Source organism: Ictidomys tridecemlineatus, chromosome 4, assembly GCF_052094955.1.
Source record: "Ictidomys tridecemlineatus isolate mIctTri1 chromosome 4, mIctTri1.hap1, whole genome shotgun sequence".
Lineage (NCBI taxonomy): Eukaryota > Metazoa > Chordata > Mammalia > Rodentia > Sciuridae > Ictidomys > Ictidomys tridecemlineatus.
The window spans coordinates 124,795,051-124,808,728 of NC_135480.1; the positions used below are offsets into that span (position 1 = coordinate 124,795,051).

Below are 13,678 nucleotides of genomic sequence, written 5' to 3' on the forward strand. Positions count from 1 at the left end.
TAACATTTTAAGGCATTTTGTTGTTGTTGAAAAAACCTAAAAGAAACAATGGATATTATATTTAAAATATTTACTAGAAAATAAGATTTTTACATTGTCTGATCATTTGCATTAATGATTTTGAAGACATCATTACCTTTTGTTGTTTGCCCAATTTAAAATGAAGTTTAAATCATGTGAATCAAAGGTATTTGACTCCATTTTTTTGAATTTTAATTTATGAGTGCTCTGTATGTTGATTTTGATAGACACACACACACATGTAGATAATATAGTACACAGAATAAACAAGTAAAGGCCTCATAACTTTTAAAACTTATTAGATTAAGAGTCAAACCTTGTAAATTGGCCTCTGAAAAAAGCAGAGTATATAAAAAAAACAAACAACTTTTATAGTTGGATAAAATGTGTCTGAACAGAAAGTATAATTTAGGCATTCAGGATCAAAATTATGAGCTCAAAAACATAGAATTTTTTTAAAGAAAGAAGAGTCCTAGGAACTGGGGTTGTGGCTCAGCGGTAGACTGTTTGCCTAGCATATGCGAGGCCGTGGGTTTGATCCTCAATAGCACATAAAAATAAATAAATAAAAATAAAAGTATTGTGTTCAACTACAACTAAAAAATAAATATTAAAAAAAAGAAGATATGGGAGGCCATCTTCACACGTGATTTGAGTTCCTCCCTGGCTGGGTGAGAGGCACTTAGATGCAACTGTGTCAGAGCCTTCCCCACCCTGTCCCAAGTACGAGAGCTTGTACATGTGGAGGTGTGCCTGGTCACTGACCAGAACACCAATCCCTGGCCCTGACCTTGGGATGCTGCCCCCTTGACCTTCATTGGATGGCATTTTCCCTTAAATTTTTTGTTTCCCAATAAAAGCTCACTCCCTGGCGTGGTCTCCCTATCTTGCTAGCTTCTTCTGTAAACCTCGCCACTGCATTAGGTGGCTAGAGGCAGGAGCTAGGAGAAGCCATCTCTGGAGCTGGGAATTAAAGATGATGAGAGTATGTCTCTTTAATTTTAAAACTCGCTAGTAAATTTCTATGCTTCGAACCTTCTTTTATGAAGCTCGCACGCTGGTCGTGCAGCAGCAGAAGAGTCCTAGGAAAAAATGATATGGCCATTAATTATTTTATTAAAGCATATAAGAGAAAGAGAAAATGAGGGAAAGGGAGAGGGGGAGAGAGAGAGTTATTTTTGAGTGATTTTTCTGTTTTGCAGCCAAGGGAAAAGTTAAAGTGACACTTTTTTTTTTCATTAGTCTCAGGCCTCTTATCAAGCCTGCTGAGTCTTTGTATTTCAATGTTAGCTTCAGTGTGTTCTTGGCCAGGGATATTGCTGCCTATGGATTTTTAACTCTCTTTTTTCCAGTTGGCAAATTGGCTGGGTTTGAATGTAGAAAATCATGAAACATGATTAGTGGAGCTGAGGAAGAGTGGTACCATTAGGAGAGTGAGGGGGGGCTGTTGAAGTTGTCAGGTGAGGTCCATGAAAGTGAATATGAGGAGAAAAGAAAGAGAGAGAAGGAGAGGTGGGAGTAGGCTATGTGATGTTGAGGTCAGAAGAAAGGAAGACTCCCTATGTAGTGAAGGTGCATCTGAGCAAGGTGATGAAAGTGTGGCTGGGTGGTGGCACAGCAATATAGGGTGGAGGTCAAGAAAGTGAAACCTTATGGGTTAAAAAGGGGAAACCTGGTGGAATTGGGAGTGGTAAAAGGTTTACGGAGAGTAAGCAAGGAGTACCTGTGTAGGGTAGGATTGACATGGAGAGTAAGAACAAAGGGAATGTTTCAAATGGAGAAAAGAGAAAGATTGCATGTGAGGGATTTCCTTCCATTTATCCAAGCACTCCCAAAACTTGTAAAGATTCCACAAAATGTTGGGATTGAAGGTGCCATTATGTAGCCATTTGAATCCATTGTCCAGGTCATAGAAAGGCCATGACCTTGTGGAAAATTGAATCAGTTGATGGGCCTTTAGATCTGGAGTCAAATGGAGCAAAGGTGAGGAGGCAGCTGATAGGAGAGTCAGATGGGGTTTTGGATTGAGAGTTCCTCAATGCAAGTTGGAGTGCTAAAGTGACTAGAGGCAGGCATACCTGGCTCTAGGAAAAACCAGAGTAGAATGAGAAGGGACAACAGTGAAGGGGGGGGTTGTCACCACATGACTCACTGGCCCAGGGATAAAGCCATTCTGGGACTGAGAGAAGGGGGTCATCAACCACTACTTCACTAGTCCAAGGCTTGTGAAGCCTGTCAAGAGTCTTAGTGCCTGGTACCAGAGCTCTTGTAGCTCTCCCAGAGAGCCACGTAGACCCCAATGGCACAAAGCCAAGACTATAGTAGAAAATCACCAAAGGGGATGGGATGAGAAAGTAGTGTCAGTTGTAATGAGTCTTGGTGCTGAGCCAGGACTTAAGGTTAGTGAGTCTCCAGAGTGGAAATTTGTGAGGAGGAGGGCAGGCGAAGAGCAAGCTCATCTACCCATATAAGACCAGTGTGGAGAGGTAGGAAGAGCCCTCAGTGAATGGAAGGAAGTGTCCTGTGACCATCCTGGGCCTTCAGGCCAGGATCTTGAAGGAGCTCAAATCCCTAGAGGAGAAAGAAAGGTTGAGGGGAGAGCCTGTATCAGAGCTTGTATCCAAGTCACTGGCATCAATGAAAGAAAAGTGGTGCAGGACTGACCACAGGAACATCAACTACAGAGGCATGAGCAGATTTATTGTCAGGCACCTGAAAAGGCTGTCTCACACAGAGATATCAACAAGAGAGGGAAAGCAGCAGAAGCAGGAGAGAGCAAAGGAGAGGAAAAGCAGCAGCAACTCCCCTTGAGCATTACATTTTACAGGACAGAATCATAGCTGCCTGTTAGGGGCAGATTTAGCCTTTGTGACTGGCATAGCAAGTATCACCTGATTTTGCAAAAGGCAAGATATTGTTTCTTTTCTTTTCTTTTAATAGCATTTATTTATTTATTAAATTTTATTTATTTATTTTTTGTGCCAGGGATTGAACTCAGGGGCACTTGACCACTGAGCCAAATCCCAAGCCCTTTTCTGTATTTTATTTTACAGACAGGGTCTGAATTGCTTATCACCTCAATTTTGCTGAGGCTGGCTTTGAACTCCCAGTCCTCCTGCCTCAGCCTCTCAAGCTGCTGGGATTACAGGCATGTGTCACCACCCCTAGCTAAGTTACTGTTTCTTAAGCACCATGGAGAGCAACTTTTGATCTCTCAAGGAGAGAACAGAGACCCTCAGGTTTTTCTTTCTTGAGAATAAGAACAGTATTCATAAAGAGGGCAAGGGGTAAGGAAGATGGCTATAGTTATGCCAACAGGGGTCCTCTCCCAAGGCTGCCCCACCTGGCAGATTGCCTAGTTTCAGAGGCCATAGCAGGGGATGGGGGAGCAGCTGCCCTCTGGGATATGGCCAGTCCCAGGTGGGTCAGGTGTGGGCAGCATAAGGTCCTTAGAGGCTGCCTGGGTACCACTGCCTCCCCTGTCCTGCTTCCTGAGTAGGCTGGTTCTGCCAGGAGCAAGACCAATGGCCTGGATCAGCCACAATGGAAGCCATCCCAGCTGCTGGTTACATCTGACTCAGATGCTTAATGCCCCAAGCTCTCACCACTGCTGCCAGCCTGGAGCTCCTCACCACAGCCACTGGACTCCCCACATGGCTGCCAGATGCTGCCTTTACTGCCACTGCAGTTGGATTCCTGTCACTGCTGCAGGATGAAGATGCTCAGGGCTGGATGCTCTATTGCTGCTGCACCAGCTTCCAGACTCTCTGGTGCCACCACTTCTGCACAGCAACAAAACTCCCAGGCCCTAGCTGGACACCAACACTGCCCCCTATACCCCAATGTCAATGCATTGCACCCCATGCCCACACCTGCAAAGGTCTTAAACCTGACACCGGACTCTGATGCAGCTGCATGTTGTTACTGCCACATTAGACTCTGGAGCTTCACACTTCTGCCATCAGACTCCAACATAGACACCAGAGACAATCAGCACTGGATGCCAACTTTATTGCAACTGAAGCTGGACTCCTGTCAGCACTGCAGGACAAAAATGCTCATGGTTGGAAGACTTTGTTGCCCCTAGCTCCACAACCAAACTCCCAAACCGTCCAGCTGATGCCTCCACAGATGCCCCAATGCTAATGCTCAACTCCCTACTTAGGAAGCAGCTGCTTGTTGCTGTCACCAGAGGCTACCATTCCATGCTGTTGCTCCTGCTGTAGCAACTCAACCCCAAGGCTGCTGCTATGCTGCCCAAGACCACAGAAGCTGGGGAAGCTGGGCATTCTACATGACAGTGGCCTCACTAGCATCCACCACATGCCATCTGGTTTTCCTCCCCTAGGGTGAGGCCCCAGTCCTTCTGGACCCTTGAGGAATTGTGACACTGACGGAACTCGTCCTAGGGAAACAAGTGAGTACATTAAATAAAGGCTGCAGTCCTCACAGCAAGAAGTAGGCTGGGCTAGGTGGGTCCAGCCAGCTGGTGAGGGACGAGGTGAAGCCTGGGGACTGCTGGCCAGGTCTGGACCTTGACCCTGTGAGGCAAGCTGGAGAGAGATCTCTGGCTGCTCTGGGAGCACCTTCTGGTCTTTTCTTCTGAATTTACTACCCTGGCACATTCCCCCACCCCTCACTCCTCCCTGAACAGGACTCTCGGTCCTGGAGACAGGGCTGATGAGCATTGAGCCTCTGGACAGCAGGGTGGAGCTGGGTACATTGCAGCTCTGTGGACAGCCAGACTGGCCAGACTCCATAAACCTGAAGTGGGGAAAATCAGTCTCTTGGGAAAATACCCTCCTAGACCTACAAAATTTAGCCTGGCATAGGTTTATTCCAAGAGATTATCAAGAAAGGAAAAATATAAGTTAGTGAGTTTCGTCTTGATAAAGGATAGTGTGAGGAGAGTCCAAGTCTTCAGAGGTGGTAGAGCTGGATTCAAATCCATCTTAACCGGGTGACTTTGACCAGGGTACAGAACTAGGTACAACCTTGGTTTTACATTTTGTAAAATAAAGATGGTGAGGATGCTAAGCCAGGGGTAAATTAAGCTACTGAGCACTATCTTAATTTGGGAGCCAGGGAGGCATTAAATAAAGATGGTGAGAATGCTAAGCCAGGGGTAAATTAAGCTGCTGAGCACTATCTTAATTTGGGAGCCAGGGAGGCATTAAATAAAGATGGTGAGAATGCTAAGCCAGGGGTAAATTAAGCTGCTGAGCACTATCTTAATTTGGGAGCCAGGGAGGCATTCAGCATTATTTCCCCACAGAAATATATTCTGAGATTAAATGTGACACACTTAGAAATGTACCTTTTGAAGAAAGCTGATGTCTGGTGGTAGGAAATTAAAATTTACTTCATGTTTTTAGATTAAATAAATAATAATATATGAAAGATCATAAGCCAAAACATGAAAAGTTGGATCAGGCTTATAAAAGTGTAGGCGTATTTACAAATTTGTTTAAAGTTACATTGAATTTTTAATGGCATTTCTTTGATGATTAATGGCATTGAGTCATTTTTTTTAACCTATTCTACTGCAGGTACCAAATCTAGCCTGCACCTGCAACTGGTAATGCCACCTTATTAATTTGATATTAGAACACCATAATCTGCCATTATCTGTTTTCTTCAGGGGTTAAAATAATGAATTATATGAGAAGATTACTGAGAAAACATTTTCTAAATCACTGAATATCATAAGTATCACTAATATCTATCCTTCCTTTATATCCCCAGTTTGTATGTGATTTACAATTTTCTGTAGAATGAAGAATGTGATTTCAGGGTTTTCACTTGGCAACCGGAACTTTCAACCATTATGGCTTTTACTAAATACAGGCTAACAAAGTAAGGTGATTATTAGACCAGCAGATAAACTATCTGTACATATCACATATTCAGAAACTGGGGAAATATCTGAGTATGTAACATATATGAGAAGACAATATTCTGCAGACTCATTGGATCCAGGGTCTGCAACTTGCTGTTTTAAATATTTGTATCCCTAAAGGGTACTTCATGATTAAAAACATGGTCCCCATGGTGGCACTGTTAGGAAGTGGCTGAATAGTTGGGAAGTGGGCCCCAGTTGGGAGGTCCTAAGATCATTTGGGGCATGAAACAATATGCAATCCATCTTTAGTGGTTTTAATAAGAACCCTAAATTCTCTCTGAGTATTGTTATAAAAGGAGCAATCCTGGCCCTACCCATTTCTCTCCATTCATGGCTGAAGATGTGTCCACTTACTCCAACATGAACTTTTATCATTGCAATCTGTCACTTGTCATGAAGTCATAGAGTCAACAACCAGCCTTTGCTGAGATTGTGATAAACAGGACTTAGAGACTCCAAAACTGTGAGTCAAATAAACATTTTTCTCTTTATAAAAAAAGTTACATTGAGATAAATCTATGTAGTTTAAGCCTCCTGGGATATCCACCACCTCTACCACACATACATGGAGCACTGACCACAATTCCATATTCTTCTTTACAGTGTCACCAAATATATCAACATATGTATATACATATACACAGATACACATTTTGTAATATTTTGTTTCTTTTGGCATGTTTTGGGACCTTCTGATAATATAATCTTATATTGTTATATATATTCTTTTTTTTTAAAAGAGAGAGTGGGAGAGGAGAGAGAGAGAGAGAGAGAGAGAGAGAGAGAGAATTTTTAATATTTATTTTTTAGTTCTTGGCGGACACGACATCTTTGTTGGTATGTGGTGCTGAGGATCAAACCTGGGCCGCACGCATGCCAGGTGAGCGCGCTACCACTTGAGCCACATACCCAGCCCAATTATATATATTCTTTTGCAGCTTTCCCCATTAATTTGCATCCCTTCAGCTGACCATCAGGAAGAAGGAAACAACAGACAATTGAGGATCAGAAGGACACCATCCCTGCTCTAGTCACTCTGGAAGCTGAAAAGCCTGCACACACCCAAAGCTTGAGGAAACATCAGCCCTGCTTCAGCCACTTGGGGGCTGGCTGATCACTGCAAGGTGGAAGATAAACCAACCAACAGGACAAATGGACTGTTTCATCTACTGAGATGGCTCTTATGCTATGATTTATTACTTCTGGCATGCACATGGTCCTTTCCTTGGTGCTTACTACAGGCCTGATAACAATCAAACACACAAATGACAATATCAGAAAACTAGTACATGTACCAGTTCAAACCTCAGAGGGCATTAAGGATTAGGATCCAAGCTCACAATTTGGAGAATGGTTTTCTATTCTTGGTGGATTCAAAAGCATAATTGACATAGTAGAGATTATGTTATTAACTTGTTCATTGCTTCCATGTTTGTCTTCCCTTTACATTAAAACTATTAGGTGTACTCTAGAATCAGATGTTGAGAGACAGAGAGAAAGAAACTAAGATATAACATCACATGAAGCTTTAAACCAAGAAAATAATGATGGCCTTTGATTTAAAAGATTAAATAATGAACATCAAAGAGAGAGTAATGGTGTAGTCCCCAAAAGACTCCAAATGATGTGGTCCCCAAAAGACCCTCACCAATTATAACATATAAGCCTCCTTTCTAGCCAAGAAGATATTTTTTTTAAGTCAGCAGGATTTCTAGAGTGTTCGTGTGGTATGAGCTCCACTTTGTTTTAAATGTCAGGTTTCTATTTCTTGTAAAAATTAGGTCAGCAGGGTTGGGGTTGTACCTCAGTAGTAAAGCACTTGCCTACCATATGTGAGACACTGGTTTTGATTCTCAGTACCATATAAAATAAATAATAAAATAAAGGTATTGTGCCCATCTACAACCAAAAAAAGAAAAAAAAAACAGTCTGCAATCAAGCTTTTTGATGTGAAAAATTTACTGTTTCTGTTTTCTTAGTAAAAACTTGTGAAATCTCTGTCTAACCTAAGATAAGAACATGGAAGAAACAGTAACTGTTATGTTAACCACCCTATTGTGTAACCACTGACTATAAATCTCAGAGAACTTCCTCACCTAGGGTCCAGAGATTTCTTGGAATTAGTCCCTCTGGATTGCTGCAACTTAAATAAAACTGCATCCCCCAAATTCCACAGGTGATCAGCCACATCTGCCCTGCATCAATGCCTGTTTGAAGTGCTCTAATGTCTCCATTCTTGAAGGGTACAAAGAGACAGTTTCTCTGACTCTGCTACAGTATGAATTCTATGCAAAGTCATTAGTTACAACAACAACAACAAAAAAAAAAACTAAAGAGAGTTTACACTCTAGTGACTGCCTGGGAGTAAAGTTAATGTTGCATGATAAAACTTGTATACATATATTGTATTGCTGTGTTATACCCCATAAAGATATACAAATTATACATCTGAATAAAATGTTTTTAATCTGGAGGAAAATGTGTTTTATGAGAAATCTGAATGCCTTGTTTGCATTTTTGTTGTTTCTAATATTATGCTGTAACAATATTTAATGATGTCATTACATTTTTTAAATCTGAAAAATTATTCAAATTTTATATTGTAATATTGTTAGTAAAGGGAATGTTACAGTGATTATAATTTATGGCTTTCTGTTTTTAATGCTAATATGTTGAATTAGAGGTTTGAGGCAGACACCAACTCTATCAGAATCTCAGTCTGGTGAAGCCACAACTTGGAGCCTGCCCAGGCCCAAGTATGCCAGGCTCTTGCCACCCAGTAAAGAGGTGCCCTGACCCAGGATGGTGGGACCTGCATTCCAGTCCCCTCACTTGCCTGGGGAAACCTTGACTTCTGTGCTCTGCTTTAATTCCTCATCTCTAAGGATTTTGCCCAATTTGCCCATGGAGCTGTTGAAGATCAGTGAGAAAATTCATCATGTTTAACAAAGTCTGGCTGGTTCAGTGTGAAGAGGGGCATTCTGCCAAAGCTGGCTCTGTGACTAACCCCACCCTCTACCTGCTTTCCTGTTGGTCCATACCTGAGGGTGGCCGGTGGAATCCTATTCATCTGCCATTTAGGCTGCCAGCCCCAATGCAAAGGTCCTCCGACCTGTACAAACCAAAGGTTGTCATTGTCAGTTCTCTCAGGGGGTGGGAGACATTAAATAGTAGTGAGTAGTGAACTACAATGCAGTGAAATGCAGACCAATAACAGGGAAAGATCATAGATTTTCTCTAAGTTACTTTAAGGTTTTCTTTATTTTTTAAGGCAAATGTGTAATCAGAAAATGCAGAAAAACAACAGTTATACAAATAAACATAACAAAGGGAGCCAATTAGAAATACATCAAATAAGATTAGTGGAGCGATTACTAACTCTTGACAGGGTCAGCTGGTGTCATTGTAAAGCTAGACAATGGGATCTCCTGAAAATAGGATCTATATTCACATATACATTCTTATGGCCATAGGTGTCTCAAAATATTCCTGAAGATAAATTTTCTTAGAAATCCAGGAGCACAAAGGTAAATTCTGTCTAGTCACTGATCCCAAAACTCACATTAACATAGGATTGACTTGTAAATAAATCCCCCCTTTAATAGGATGGCCACCATGACAGTTCTGGGGAGAACCAAATAGGATCAAAAACTCTACCACCTGATGTGAAGGAGTTGAACACCCGATTGTCAAAGAGTGATGAAGGTGAACCCCAGTTCTCAAGGCAACCATAAAACAGCAGTACATTTACAAACAGCACTATTTCATTTCTCATTCTCTGATGGGAGATGACCCACTCTCATAAGAGGGCTCTTTGAGCCTTTCTTTACTTTCTACTTATAATAAAGTTCTCTAGCATGGCTTTCAGCGTCTGGCTTTCTTTCCTTGAAACATAAGAACTGAAGTTTGGAGCTTCAACTTTCCACTTTCCTGTGACTTCTAACCTGGTGCCTCCATTCAGATCAACAGCCATCTACAGGACAGGTATATGAACTTCACCTTGTTCCTCTCACAGCTTTGGTTGAGATGATATGTAACTTAACCCCTGATATCTTAGCCTTTTGCTTTGCGCTTCTCTGTGTACACTTTCCTCTGCCAAAATCTGTTCCATATGTCACACCAGTGCCATCTTTTCTTACAGTAAATAACTGCAGGGGAACCTTTTTTTATCCTCCTGACATGCAAATGTACACACTCTCTCTTGCTTTTTGTGGCATCTTTTTGAGCAAGGCCACCAGAGAGGCAATGAGACTCCACTGTTTGGCTGTTGCTTTATAGTAACCTCTGACTCTCTTCAGTAATGAGCATCATACCACCTTCTATTAGAGGCTATGTTCAGAAATAGGAGGACAATGAGTTCACTATCTTTACCTACTTGCAAATCACCTCATGGGGCACCAATTAGTTTAAGGTATCTAATAGCTAAGAAACCTTTTCTCAGCTGGTATCTTCACCAAAATGGTACTTTTTTGTCCTTACTGTATAATGACTCTTCATGGACATTATGTCCCCTCACAGTTTATATTCCAAGGAAAAAAACCAGCCATACAATGATCCTTCCTCTTTTCTATGACACTTATTGTTACTTTTGGCCTTGCTATGTTTCCAACAGGGTGACAGAAAAACCTCTGGCTCCCTCCACTTTTCAACATCAAGTTCATAATATTCTTCAAATTATCTGCAAAAGGGTTAAGGGTCACTCCCCAAGTCATATCAATTGTCTGGCATAAGGTTATTAAACATGTTTAATAAATAAGATTAAAGGCTTGAGAAACAGAGTTGAGCAGACAAGGCATGAGTTGCTGAACTTGGACACACATGCTACACTACATTCTAGGAAACTACACAGGGATGGCTCCTGATTCTGGGTTTAAATTGCAATGTATGTGAGGGATATCTTCATACAGTCATCTGTCTTGCAGGTCAGTACTACTGAGGAACTCCTGGGGTATCAACAGGCTGTTAATTCTTTAATTAATTATTATTATTATTATTATTTTTGTGTGTGTTGTAACAGGGATTGAACCCAGGGGCACTTAACCACTGAGCCACATCTGCAGCCCTTTTTATTGTTTTATTTTGAGGCAGTCTTGCTAAGTTGCTTAGGGCCTTGCTGTGTTGCTGAGCTGGCCTTGAACTTGCACTCCTCCTGCCTTACCCTCCCTTGTCCCTGAGATTATAGGAGTATGCCATCACACCTGGCTGGCTTTATTTCACAGACAGGAAATCAACCATTGATACAAGCTACCACCTCCTTGGGGTACATCCTATGAAACTAGGATCATTTTTTTTTGCCTGGAGACCCTCAAGAAGAGATTAATTTTATTTTATAATATTGATTGGCCTCAGTATGAATTAGGGGATAAAAAGAAATGGTCCATTAATGGAAGTCTAAACTATAATACTCTTATGAGATTCATGTTGCAGAAAGGAAGTAAAATTGCAGAAGTTCACTATCTACAGGCTTTCTTTTTACTAAGGTACCAAAAAAATTGATGTGGTAACTGCAGCATTGATGATGCCCTTCTAGTAATGATGAGTCAAAACATTACTGGCCTACGGGACCCCCCAAACTACCTCTTCCTCTCTCTCAACAATGTACTTCACACAAAGCTGTCAAAATCTAATTCTTCCACTTTCCTCTGTACCAATCATTACCTACTGCTCCCATTCCTCCCATTGTGGTTTCCTTCACCATGAGCCTATCTGTGCCAAGCCCGTTGCCAGTTTACACCTGTTACAAGAGACAAATGTAGGATCTGGACCAGTCAGAATGCAGGTGTCTTTTTCTATGCAAGATCTAAAGGAAATCAAGAGGATTTCAGAAGGTTTCCTGATGACCAACATTTAACCCAGGCTTTGAGAGGTGTACCTGTAATTTTGAATCAATCACTAACAGATACAGAGAGATGTCAGGGCACAGAAGCTTCTAGGGCTTGGGGGAATGATTTACATATTACTAACACTTTATACCCTGTGGTCCTTCCACTGTTGCAACTTAGCATCATCAATGGAATTATGATGAATCACCCAGAAGGTGGAACAGCAATCACAGGTTATTTGTCTCAAGGCAGAACTTAAAAACAGTAGGATGAAACTTATTAGTTGTATGAAACTGGCAACAATTGATCAGGGGTTGGAGTGAAATCCCAGGGCTTTTGTAGAAAGATTGAAGAAGGCTTAGTAAAATATACACCCTTAGATCCTACATATCTTGAAGAACAACTTATTTTAAAAGATAATTTCATTCTTCAATTTGCTCCAAAATTTAGATCGAAATTAGAAAACTGATATTTCGTATGCCCTGGAATTTCCCTTGAAGGTGGCCACAAAGGTCTTTTCTGATTAGACCAGGAGGAACATTTAAGGGATAGATAAAAGGACAAATGAGGGACAAGAGATCAGTGCAATTATTGACTGCATTTCTTAATGTCCACCCCTTTCTTCCTCCACAGGACCCTTGAGCCTCTGAAAATGTCTGTCATTGTTACAGAAAGTAAGGACATTAGAAGAAAGATCACTCAATTAAGGGCAGGTTTCAAAGACTCCTTGCTCTATATGTGGCAGAAGAGGCCACTGGAAAGTTCACTCCTCTAAGGCTGAAGAAACCTCAGGTCAGACACCCTCAAAATGAGGAAGCCTTTGGAATCAGCCAGCACCCCAGACAGTCACCGTCACTGGAGCTGTACTGAGGATAACCTGAGGTAGGAAATAGGGTCATTCATTTCCTTTAGGATACTGGCACCACATATAGTGTCCTAACCTTGTTCCCTGGACACTTTTCTGCTGATTCCTGCAGAATACGCAATATAAGACATTTTATTTCTTTTCCATGTTGCAATTGGGAAGATACAATATTTACTTATTCTCTTTTGGTAATGGTTAAATATCCAACTCCATTATTGGGTCATGGTATCTTAAACTTAGGTGCTTGTCTGTTTTTCACTCAAGGCAGTAGTTGATGTCAGTAGTTGAACAATCAGAACATGGATTGACCCTAGCTTGTTGGTATGACTAGGCAAAATTATGGTCTCTAATGCTAGATCAAAGGGGAAAGATGGACTCATTATGAACCACTTCTTGTGCAGATGTTAAATTATGTCCCATAAATGAGACTTTGTCACATCCAGGTCATGGAAAAAGCTTCACTGTAGAGTGAACCAATTTCCAAACTTTTGCAGTCATTAAGCCACATTAGAGTCCATCTTCACTTTATCTTCCATTATAAATGCCAGAATAGCAAAGATATAAGGAATATTACTATCAAATTTTGGGTGAATGGGGTTGGGGTTATGATAAAGAGCTTGCCTCACATGTATGAGGCCCTGGGTTTAATCCTCAGTACCACATTAAAAGAACTAAATAAATAAAGGTATTGTGTCCATCTACAACTAAAAATATATATATTTTTTTTAATTTGGGATAAATATATATGGCTTATGCCCACCACAGGACATCTCAATCAGAAGACCACAATGTGTTGTGAATAACATAACAACACTTAGGATATGTGGCCTAGTTTCATTTGGGAGTCAGGATAGACCTCAAAATCTCAATGTCAACATATTGTAATTTCACAGGCTTATGATCGGTTTGGGACTAGATGGTACTACAGACCTGGAATTAGATGATAAGCACCCAATGGGACCTAGTGGATATGTGGGACTAACTTATGGCCCTGGCTTCCTCTAGGCTGCATGGAAAGATGTACTGTTGTATACCCATGGATGCAAGGGAAGTAGACACAAAAAATAA

General features: G+C 41.2%; 1 long non-coding RNA gene across 4 annotated transcripts in view; it reads right to left on the reverse strand.

Annotated features, from left to right (window-relative positions):
- Positions 1–13,678, reverse strand: part of LOC144377238 (uncharacterized) — a 70,739-nt gene that overhangs the window by 51,499 nt on the left and 5,562 nt on the right. For all 4 annotated transcript variants that reach the window (XR_013438012.1, XR_013438011.1, XR_013438010.1 and 1 more), the window contains exon 2: positions 8,965–9,035. This is a non-coding gene — a long non-coding RNA (uncharacterized LOC144377238). The remainder of the gene's footprint in view (positions 1–8,964; positions 9,036–13,678) is intronic.